The following is a 9,763-nucleotide window of genomic DNA, read 5'->3' on the forward strand; positions in this document are numbered from 1 at the left end:
GATCCCTGCCCTGGCCCTGCTGGCCACACTCTCTCCTGCAGACATGTACAAGCTGAAGTTGGGTGTCCTCTGCTGAGACAAAAAAACCCACAAGTCCCCACCTACCACACAATTGCCTTCGCTGGCACAGCTTAGTTTTCCTCTTGTCACCGGATTAAAAGAATCATGTCACAATTCTTGAACATATTCCTCACTTCGGACCATTTCTCTCTTGAATACCCACTTTCCCATGAGCTGTAGCTCTCTGACATCACCGATCCAAGGACCCATAAACCTTTTTTTTCCCCCACAGACCTGTGACTGATGCGTGAATCACAATGACAAAGTGACACTTCATGTCAAGGCATGACTCACCCGGAAGGATTTAACATAAAGGATGAAACGAACCCAATCTACTACGATTTCTCATACTTAAATCTCAGCATTCAAACACAAAAAAATGTCACAGAGGTGTCCTTACCCCCGCTGCGGAACCAGACAGCGTTGCTGCAGTACTCTTGTCGTTGTGCAGTCAGGGATTGCAGCTGGTGTGGGCTAAAATGGGTCACTAAATTTACAGCTGAAGCAAAGTTTTATCAACAAATACTTCTTTCCTGGTGCCTACAACACGCTGCTTGATGTACCTATCTTTTACAGAGATTAAGCCAAGATTCATACCTGAATTACCGTCCAATCTGTCAAATTAGGGATACTGAGGAGTCGCTGCAGGAGGTTGTATTCGGCAGATTTGTCCCGTGGCCAGAGAGGCTGGAAGCTCCCTGTTGCCAGTCAAAAAAAAAATCGCTATATTTTGTTCAGGTATTAGCACGTCACTGGGAATCAATAGTAAGTCAGGTAAAAAACCCAACAATTCATGAATCAGGAAAACATGATTTCTGCCAATTCTGCTGCTAAAAATGTACTTGGACTAGAATCTTTGCAGCCTCAATATCTATTTTGGCAGCAGATATTTTCTCTCAAATTTATTATATTACCCTACTAGCACTGCCATTTGCCTTTAACAGCTCTTTTGTAATGTCCTTTACACATTTCTAAAGCTGCAAGTGCATCCCTTCTTACACTTTTTTTGTAAGTCTCTGTGAGCTCTTACACTGTTCTCCAAACAGGACCTCATTCCTGGCACCCTTTTGTTACCTTTGATTTATTTTTGTTTTCTTCTAACAGTCCTTTTTGATCTGACACAATGCAGTCAGTCACATAATGCCATACAGGAAAAAAAAAAAAGGCTGCACATGAGACTATAATTCTGCCAATAATGGTTCAGAACGAGTAATTGCCACAGTGTGGAATTGCTGGTGACAAAATCATGAGAAATAGATTAGTGTGATTTTGTATCGATGCAAATAATAGCCAAATCAATGCTTAAAGCCAAAGTACAGAACTTAGAGGAGGAGAAACAAATGACTCTTTCAGCAAACATGGTATTTATAAAGAATTTCTAACTCTTGACAGACAGAAATACTGCGCTCGTTAGTCAAAAGGCCTTCTTTTTCAAGTTATAAAGTGAAAGGAATAGTGTCAATCATCGTTTCCATTATCTGATTTTCCAAAATCAGTTCAGCTGCACATTTGCGAAACAATCTGGTGTCTGATACCGAACACGGTCACACCGTAAGGCTGACTGAGCAGCGGGACGGGTTGCCAAGAGGCGTTGTGGGGTCTCCCTCCACGGAGATATTGGAAATGTGGCTGGACGCTGCTCTGACCCTCTGCTCGTCTCAGAGAAATACAAGAGCATAACATACTCAAGTGTAATAACAAGAGCTATCAAAGCCCTATTTCTACGTAAAACTCTCCTTAGCTCTCTCTCTGAAAGAACCGCTTCAGGACAAGAGACGCAAAGTATTTTCATATATTAAAATTGAGCTCTTGAACCTACCCAGAAACACAGATTTAGAAAGACAAGTCCCCAGCTTAAAACATGAGGAGCAATATTGTCTGGGCAAAGCATTGTAACTCCCATCCACGAATGTTCTACATCCTGCAGGACGATCCACCTCTTCCGCGTTAAAGATTATACACAACGACTTCAGAAACTATTAAAAAGACAAAATACCTAAACAAAACGCAAGCAAAAATATATCTGAATAGCAAAGAACATAAACTGTTCATGGAAAACATGTGAGTAACTCAGCTCTTTGCTGTGGGTTAGGGCTGGGCCGGCCTCTAACACGGACAGACGCTCTCTAACCCCCTCTTCCCTCCCCCAAATGGGAAGGAAAAGGGAATGAAGCAGAGAGACTTTTGGGTTAGAGAAGAAAAAAAAACTACAACAGCTTTAATGAAACAATAATAGAAATAATAGTGATATGATAAAAGTAAAGAGCTATATACAACTATAGATAACAGCCTGATATCAAACCCAACTCCCTCCCCCGATACCAATCACCACTGATGCTGCAGAGCAGGAGGCACTGGGAAACCCCAGGCTCAGGGGCGGCGGCGGGGAGATGGATACAGGAGCTGGATTCGGGAACTCGGGATCCAGATCAAAAGCAGGAGATCGGACAGAGTCCTCTCTGGACGCCGGCCATTGCAGAAGAGGGCAAAGAAAAAGAAAGGGCAGAAACTCTCGTGATCACTCAATTTATACTAAATATGACGTATATGGCAGGGAATACTCTCGTTGGTCACCTGTCCTCTCTGTTACCCCCTCGACATGCAACCTTTTACTTCTTTGTGACCCCCCTTTACTACCCGGCACCCCAGCGTGGCACACAAGAGCCAGCAGTGGCCTTGGTCACTATAGGAATAAGTATAAGCAAGAGTATAATCAGACTTCCTAACTTATTTTTTTGGTTGTTGCCATTTTAAGAGCAATTAAAAGAGTCGGCGGAAAAAGAGAGCTTCCTTAATAATCAGAATTAAAGGCCGTTCCACATAGAAAGCAGGCTTCTCAAAAAAAGAGAGCAGAACGAAACTGAGAACACAAAACCAGCAAGACCTGACCTCCTTCAGCAAGCCACCCTCAGCAAAATATTGAATCCCAGGGAAGGGAAAAAGAAGAAAAAGATGACCTTGAGGAGTCACACTTGGGTAGGAGCACCAATCAACCTGCCTGAAGATAATGGTTGAGAAATCAATATTTCCCTTTGTCTCCAGCTCAGTCAATCCAATTAAAACAGCAGCCAGGAATAAGGCATACGAATGAAATGATTGCTTCCCCTCGGCATGCTAATTGCCTGGAAATTGCATACGTGCCGAGGGGAGATAAGGGAATACTTTGTGTCTTAACGCGGGATCTGTCAAATTCCTGGGTGCGCGAGGAGGAGGCAGGACCGATATTGCTAATGCCGAAAAGGAGAATTCGGAGAAATGAACTCGAGTATATTCTTCCCCGTGAATGTATTCTTTTGGCTAAGCATCTAAACTGGGAGAAATTAAGTGAATCGCTGCTGGGAAGCAGTGTAATACTGTGATTAATGCCGTTCTGAGCTGAAACGGCTTGTTTTTGAAAGAGGCCTAACTCATAATTCCGATTTGTTCAGCCTCTTCTGAGTAAACAGCAATATGGAAAAGATGTTTTTACCTCAACCTCTTGTTGTGTTTTGCTTTTTTTTTTTTCAGGACAGAATAATTACATTCAACAAGAAGCAGTTCCTTAGGGCAGATTTACGCAAATCCATTACCTCTTCTGAGAGGAATTCTAAACAATAACTAATGAAAAGGACGGGGGCAGGGAGGAGAGCTCTGGATTTATAGACATCTCTAAATATATTCTCTTTATGCCTGTGCCACACACAAACGGTGCTAAGACATTTCTTAACAAAGCCTCTTTTCTGTATCCAGCTTAGCGCCCTCCCCCGCGTGCTTCTGAAGCCCCACTGTAACACAGATGGCAAAACAGCTGAGACATTCGCTGTTCAAAAAAGACAGTGGCAACACCCCAGATTCGCAGAAAAAATGGCAAAAAAATGGAGAATACCGGGCGCTGCAGCCACTAAACATGAGGAAACTCCATCCCCACTTCCCCAGCGCCCCAAAATCGCAAGACCTGCCTCTCGGCAGCCGCTCCTCGCCGCTGTTTTCGGCAAGATGTTTGCAAGCCCCGTCTTTTCTTCTCTTTGGCCCGCGCGTGCGATTGTTCTAAAGCACTTGTGCATGAAAATAAAGCCTGTGTCAACAGGGGCTACACTTCACCCATAGCGCAGCCATGGGAAGAGACAGTCTGCTACCAGAGCGCTTCTCAAGTGTCGACTTTGCCATCGCAGAATTCGAAACCTCTGCAGCAAATCTGAACGTCTAGCAAGAAGCCAGGGAGGAAAAAGAACGATAAAAACCCGAACACATCCACAATTTGTAAAGCAAAGCTTTTTTTTCTACGTTTTTCTTCTCTTTTTAGGCGGGGAGCATGGGGGAAGAAACGAAGAGACCTGCAAAACCCGAGGTGGAAGTTCGAGCAGCTCGTTTCTGTGCCTCTTTTCGCTTCCGCTCAACTTTATTTAAAAGCAGGAGCTACGAGACAGAACATTCAGCAGAGCGAAGCAACACCAGAGAAGATGACTACACGCTCCCGTGCTCTTGGCTCCCAGCCTACCGGCACTTTTATCACCATCGTCGCTTCGCAGTTGGCACCTGCTCACAGGAAAGCTTTCCCGGCGTCAAAATGGTTCTGCTGCTTTCGGTTGCCTTCCCTCAGTGTTTGCTCGAGGCGCCGGGCGTAAAGGAAGGAGAAAGCTGTGCCAAGTGGGAACAAAACACACTTGAACACGTTCCCCCTACCCCCGGTCCATGAGCAACCTTGAAAAAGGCTGCAAACCAAACAACAGCAGTTTATAGTTGTTAGCGAGCCAAGCCAGCGGGAAATGAAGAGATTTTTATTGCGGCGGGGTGCATTTTGAGACATCTGAAACGACCTCGGAAACTTAAAGGTAAAGCTGTGATGAGATCCAGAAGCGCACTCACAAAAATGGGAAATGAGGGAATGGACAAATCCTCCATCAGCAGCTGACAGATTAATCCCAATATTAAAATCCATTTCTCCAATGTTAGTTGTCAAATACAGCATTAAAATAATCTGTAACCTGGTTTAATTTCAATATGAACATGAAGCTATTAGCAAGCTCGCACTTTGTTTCCCTTTGTGCCCGCGCTAGATACACAGAACCACCACTGACAGCCAAGAGGTACAATTAACCAAACATTCTTCCCATTTACGCTCTCGGTATCTTAGGCAACCACAATTAATCCTCTCCTCTCTAGCCGACACCAGCAACGAGCAAAAGTGAGTGGGTGAGAACTCCCACCTTCAGTAAAAACCCATCCAGCAGCATCATTCAGCAAATTCGTGGCCTCAGCTTGGGAGTGAAACAGGTAGAGAGGAGAGGAAAACAAAATTGGCTGGATTCACCGTCTGATTTTGTTGCTGATACAAGAGATATTTGGTATTACATTATCTTACAGCGTCGCTCTTAAGCGCTCAGGAGTACCAAGGCAGTTTCCAATTTTGATCAGAAAGAAAAAAGATTTAAAGAGAGAAGCATAGGAACCACTTTGAGAACTCGCTTAAAAACTACGTTTGCAAAAAGAGTTGCGCTGTGCTCGTTGTTCCTGTAGAAAAAGTCTTCTCCATCAGTAGTTGAAGCGTGTTTATATGATGTTTATGATCTGCTCACAGGTTTCCCAAGCGCATCTCTTCGTCCTTCCGGGTACTGCAGTCTCAGGTGCTTATTTAGGTCCTTTCTTCAAAACTGAGTAAAAAGCACGTTACCAAGTTTTCTTTCTGCTATTCAAGTCAAGAGTGGTCAGGATCTAGAAAAGGTGTTTAAAAGGTGCTGAGGCGTATTCTGATTTTTGAAGGGGACAGATTATAAATGCCTCCTCAACTTCTCCTGCCCACCCACCCCCTCTCATAAATTTCCCCAGAAATTTGCAGCAAAAATCCTCGTAAAAATACCCAACAAGAGGAAATGTGACCTCTCCAAACAGATAATAAATGAAGTTAGGGCACAATTCATCTGAAAGTCCAATTAACTGCTATAAAAAAGCTCATTTTTCTGCTTCAGCTAGAAAAGGAGGCTAGGATTCCTGACTCAGATGGAAACAGCTGAAATGCGATAAATGAACGCTGCTCGCAGTAGCTGCTCTTGATTTTCACATTGTTTTCATTCTAACACATGTTCATTATTTTATCTCTGAAATTCCACTGGTTTATAGGAGGTCAAGCCCAATAAAAAGCAGATGATACAGTAAAGAAGACACCACACAGGCCCAGTGCCGTATTAAGTTCCATAATAAAATAATACCAAGTTAAGTTGGTTGTAAACACACTCCATAGCTGGATCTAGACATTCCAATGCCTTCCATATCTAAAAATAGCCATCACTTCTCTTTATTTTTTTAAACTTCTGGTTCTAGGCTGAGGAATCCACCTGGAGAACATTACGACTGAACAAGATCAGATGGATATCAGCAAGTTCCTGAAGAAAAAGAGTTTCCAACACAAACCCAGAGTTTACAATTTGTCCTGAGCTCACCTCGCTATCAAGTCTTCCCCATCGGCAGCAAATCAAACGTGCCCTCCACATCTGCTTCCACTCCTCTAAACAATATCAAAAAGATAAGCGAGGAGCCCCGTCTTCGCTGTGAGCAAGTCAGCACTAAGGTCTTTTAATCCGGTGAAGCCACATGAGTAGGGGAATCACAAATATCAGATTACAAGCAAAGATATTTCATATCGCTTAGTTTCATTTCTCAAGGATTCCCACTAGGGTAGCAAATATCTTTGAAATAGGTTTTGGGTTTGGTTTTGGGTTTTTTTCCCCCTCTTTACTATCTAAACTAGATGTCTCACTAAGGTTTTATAATCCGGTGAAGCCACAGGAGTAGCGAAATCACGAATATCAGATTACAAGCAAAGATATTTCACACCGCTTAGTTTCATTCATTTCTCAAGGATTCCCGCTAGGGTAGCAAACATCTTTGAAATAGGTTTTGGGTTTGGTTTTGGGTTTTTTTCCCCCTCTTTACTATCTAAACTAGATGTCTCTCCCACCAGCACAGTGCCGAGCCTAGCCCTGAAGCGTTCATGAAAACTGTGGAGAGTCTGTTTACATTTGGATTTAAGAGAAACGAATCTTAACTCGGGACCTTCTTTACTTTGCAGGAAATCCGATTTTGTGGTTCAGTCCAATAAACCTTTCCAGACCTAAACCACCAATTACGGGACTAAAAAAAAGTAGTCAAGGCTTCTAACACCATACTCTGCCACCCCAAGACAAGAGACATATTTCCTTATCTTGGGAAGATGACAATTAGCACTTTATTCCACACTTGAGGCTTGATGCAGCCCTTTCCTTTGCTCTGGGTTAGAGAATTGACCGTGTGAAGGTCTCCTTCTCCTAAGGGAAATGGACATCACAGCCAGTTTTGGAGACACACTTTGCTGAGCATCTATTTCACTTTGTAGCCAAACCCACCTCCGTTTTGAGACATTATTTTCATAGATCGGGGCCAGGCCACCGTGTCCCAGTTTGGTCGCCTCTGTAATTCCCCAGAGGAGCAAAACTCTGACGCTCTCCTCATAAAGAACGAAACGCTGTGGTCCCTGGAGGACAAGAATATATAACAGCAGCTGAATGCACTTCAACAGGGGTTTTTTTTTCCCCCTTTTACCCTACTTTTTTCCTTACATCAGATATAATTCAGGTTGGTTGTCTGATAGAATGGAACTCATTGCTCTTATGACAACAGGATTCCAAAGCCTGACTGGACGAGGTTCTGGGCTGACCCTGCTTGAGCAGGGTGGTTGGACTAGATGCTTTCCAGAGGTCCCTTCAACCTGGCCAAAATTTCATCCAAGTCCACCGCTTCATCTGAATTAGTTGCCCCAGCGTGACAGGCTCCAGCGACGTAGAAAAGGTAGAAGTTGCAAAGTGAGAGAGGAAAGAGAGAAAGCGAAAGCTGACCATTGGGTCAGGACTGCAGACTAAAAAGGCAAGTCAGCGCTGAGAACTTGTTAAGAATGGTAAAATTATGAGAGAGATGATGATGATGATGATGATGACACTGAACAACAAGAGGAGTATGCAGAATCTTACTTCCCCAAATGTATCGCCATGAATCACTGAGGCTGGAGAAGACCCTTGGGATCACTGAGTCCAACCCTTACTCTACAAAGTTCATCCACATGAGCTCGACATAACAAAAACACCAGCTCTCTGTTCCAAGGCTCTGCCCTCTGAAGGATGACACAATATCGGCGGAACCGTCACCGTTAGGGACAGCAGCAAAGCTGGTATTCTCAACGGCGGCAAAAGAGATGAGTAGATGTGATTAGGTTAGGATTGGATTGTGTCACACTTCCCGCCTTCGCTCCCTTCATTTCCGCATCTATACCTGGATGGAAAATTGCACTAGTCACATGAAAAAAGATTATACATGAGCTAAAAGTCTGACCTGAAGGACATGTAACGCACACAGCCCAGTTAAAATGCTGTTTATGATAGGGGTACCAGGTTCTATAGCCAGTGGAAATTGATTTCTTTTTCCACCGCATGAACTCCTCTTGCAGAAAAACATGAATCTATTTTCTGAGGCTAAGCGTGGATTCTCATTTTAAGGCAGTGAACGCAAAGGTGGATACCAACATAAAATTCAGCTCCTCCTTTGGATACCACTGTGCTGAAAGCAGATTATGAAAGCACCGTTCCCCCCTCCACAAAAAGAAAAATGTGCCGACCTCAGTGAAAGCAGAGCTGGATGGGTTAAGACATTTTTGGGCCACTGTGAGCAGGTATTTCCCAGCGAAGCAATACTGACCGGAAAGATAACACCACTGCAACTCCTGCAGAGGGTCCCAGCATCGGAAACAATAATTATTTGTGGAAATACCTCAGTCAATTTGTCCTGTGAAAGAAGGATTTTCTGATATAGCAACCTTGATGTTTTTAACTAAATCAAGAGATTTTTCCAGGCTGATACAAAACAAAACTCCCTGAACTGTCTAAGTGAACATCGACAAAAACAATTAACTTCCCCTATCACGGAGAAAGCCCGACTCTGTTTCTTCATCACATCAGACACGTTGCCTGTACTATAAATAATCCCCACCTCTCACTGCTGGAGGTTTTTTCCTTACTAAAGGAGACTCAAGGAAACAATATTCACTCAACTTCTGACGGCTCATCCCGCAGCTCACCCGAGCTCTCCCAGCACTACGACAGGGTTGCCTGCTGCGTGTTTTACCCGCTCTTGCTGCCCAGGCAACAGAATAAAACCGTTGCCGGGATTGCGGCAGCCCATGATGCTACAGAAAAAACTGAAGACCGGGATGTGCTGACAGGCAGAGCTGCCGCCAGCTTCTACAAATCTTTCCCCTCCTTCCCAGTCTCTCCCAGAACCTTGTGAGCGCTGAGGACATGCAGGGCGAGGTAAGGTCACCTGAGCTCCATTTTTGCTCTGCACTTACTCCTTAAAGAGAGGGAAGCTGGCATTACTGATTTCCTGTCTTTGAGGCCAAAATCACAGAATCGTAGAATCATAGAATGGCCTAGGCTGGAAGAAGGGATCTTAGAGATTATCCACGTGCTGGAGCGTGTCCAGAGAAGGAGCACGAGGATGATGAGGGCGGGAGCACCTCTCCTGTGCAGACAGACTGAGAGAGTTGGGGCTGTTCGGAGAAAAAAAGGCTCCGAGGAGACCTTATTGTGCCTTCCGGTATCTCAAGGGGGCTACAAGAAAGCTGGGGAGGGGCTTGTGAGGGTGTCGGGCAGTGACAGGACTAGAGGGAATGGATTGAAGCTGGAGAGGGGTCAGGTCAGAT

This window comes from Apaloderma vittatum, unplaced genomic scaffold, assembly GCF_000703405.1.
Source record: "Apaloderma vittatum isolate BGI_N311 unplaced genomic scaffold, ASM70340v1 scaffold12973, whole genome shotgun sequence".
Taxonomy (NCBI): Eukaryota; Metazoa; Chordata; class Aves; order Trogoniformes; family Trogonidae; genus Apaloderma; species Apaloderma vittatum.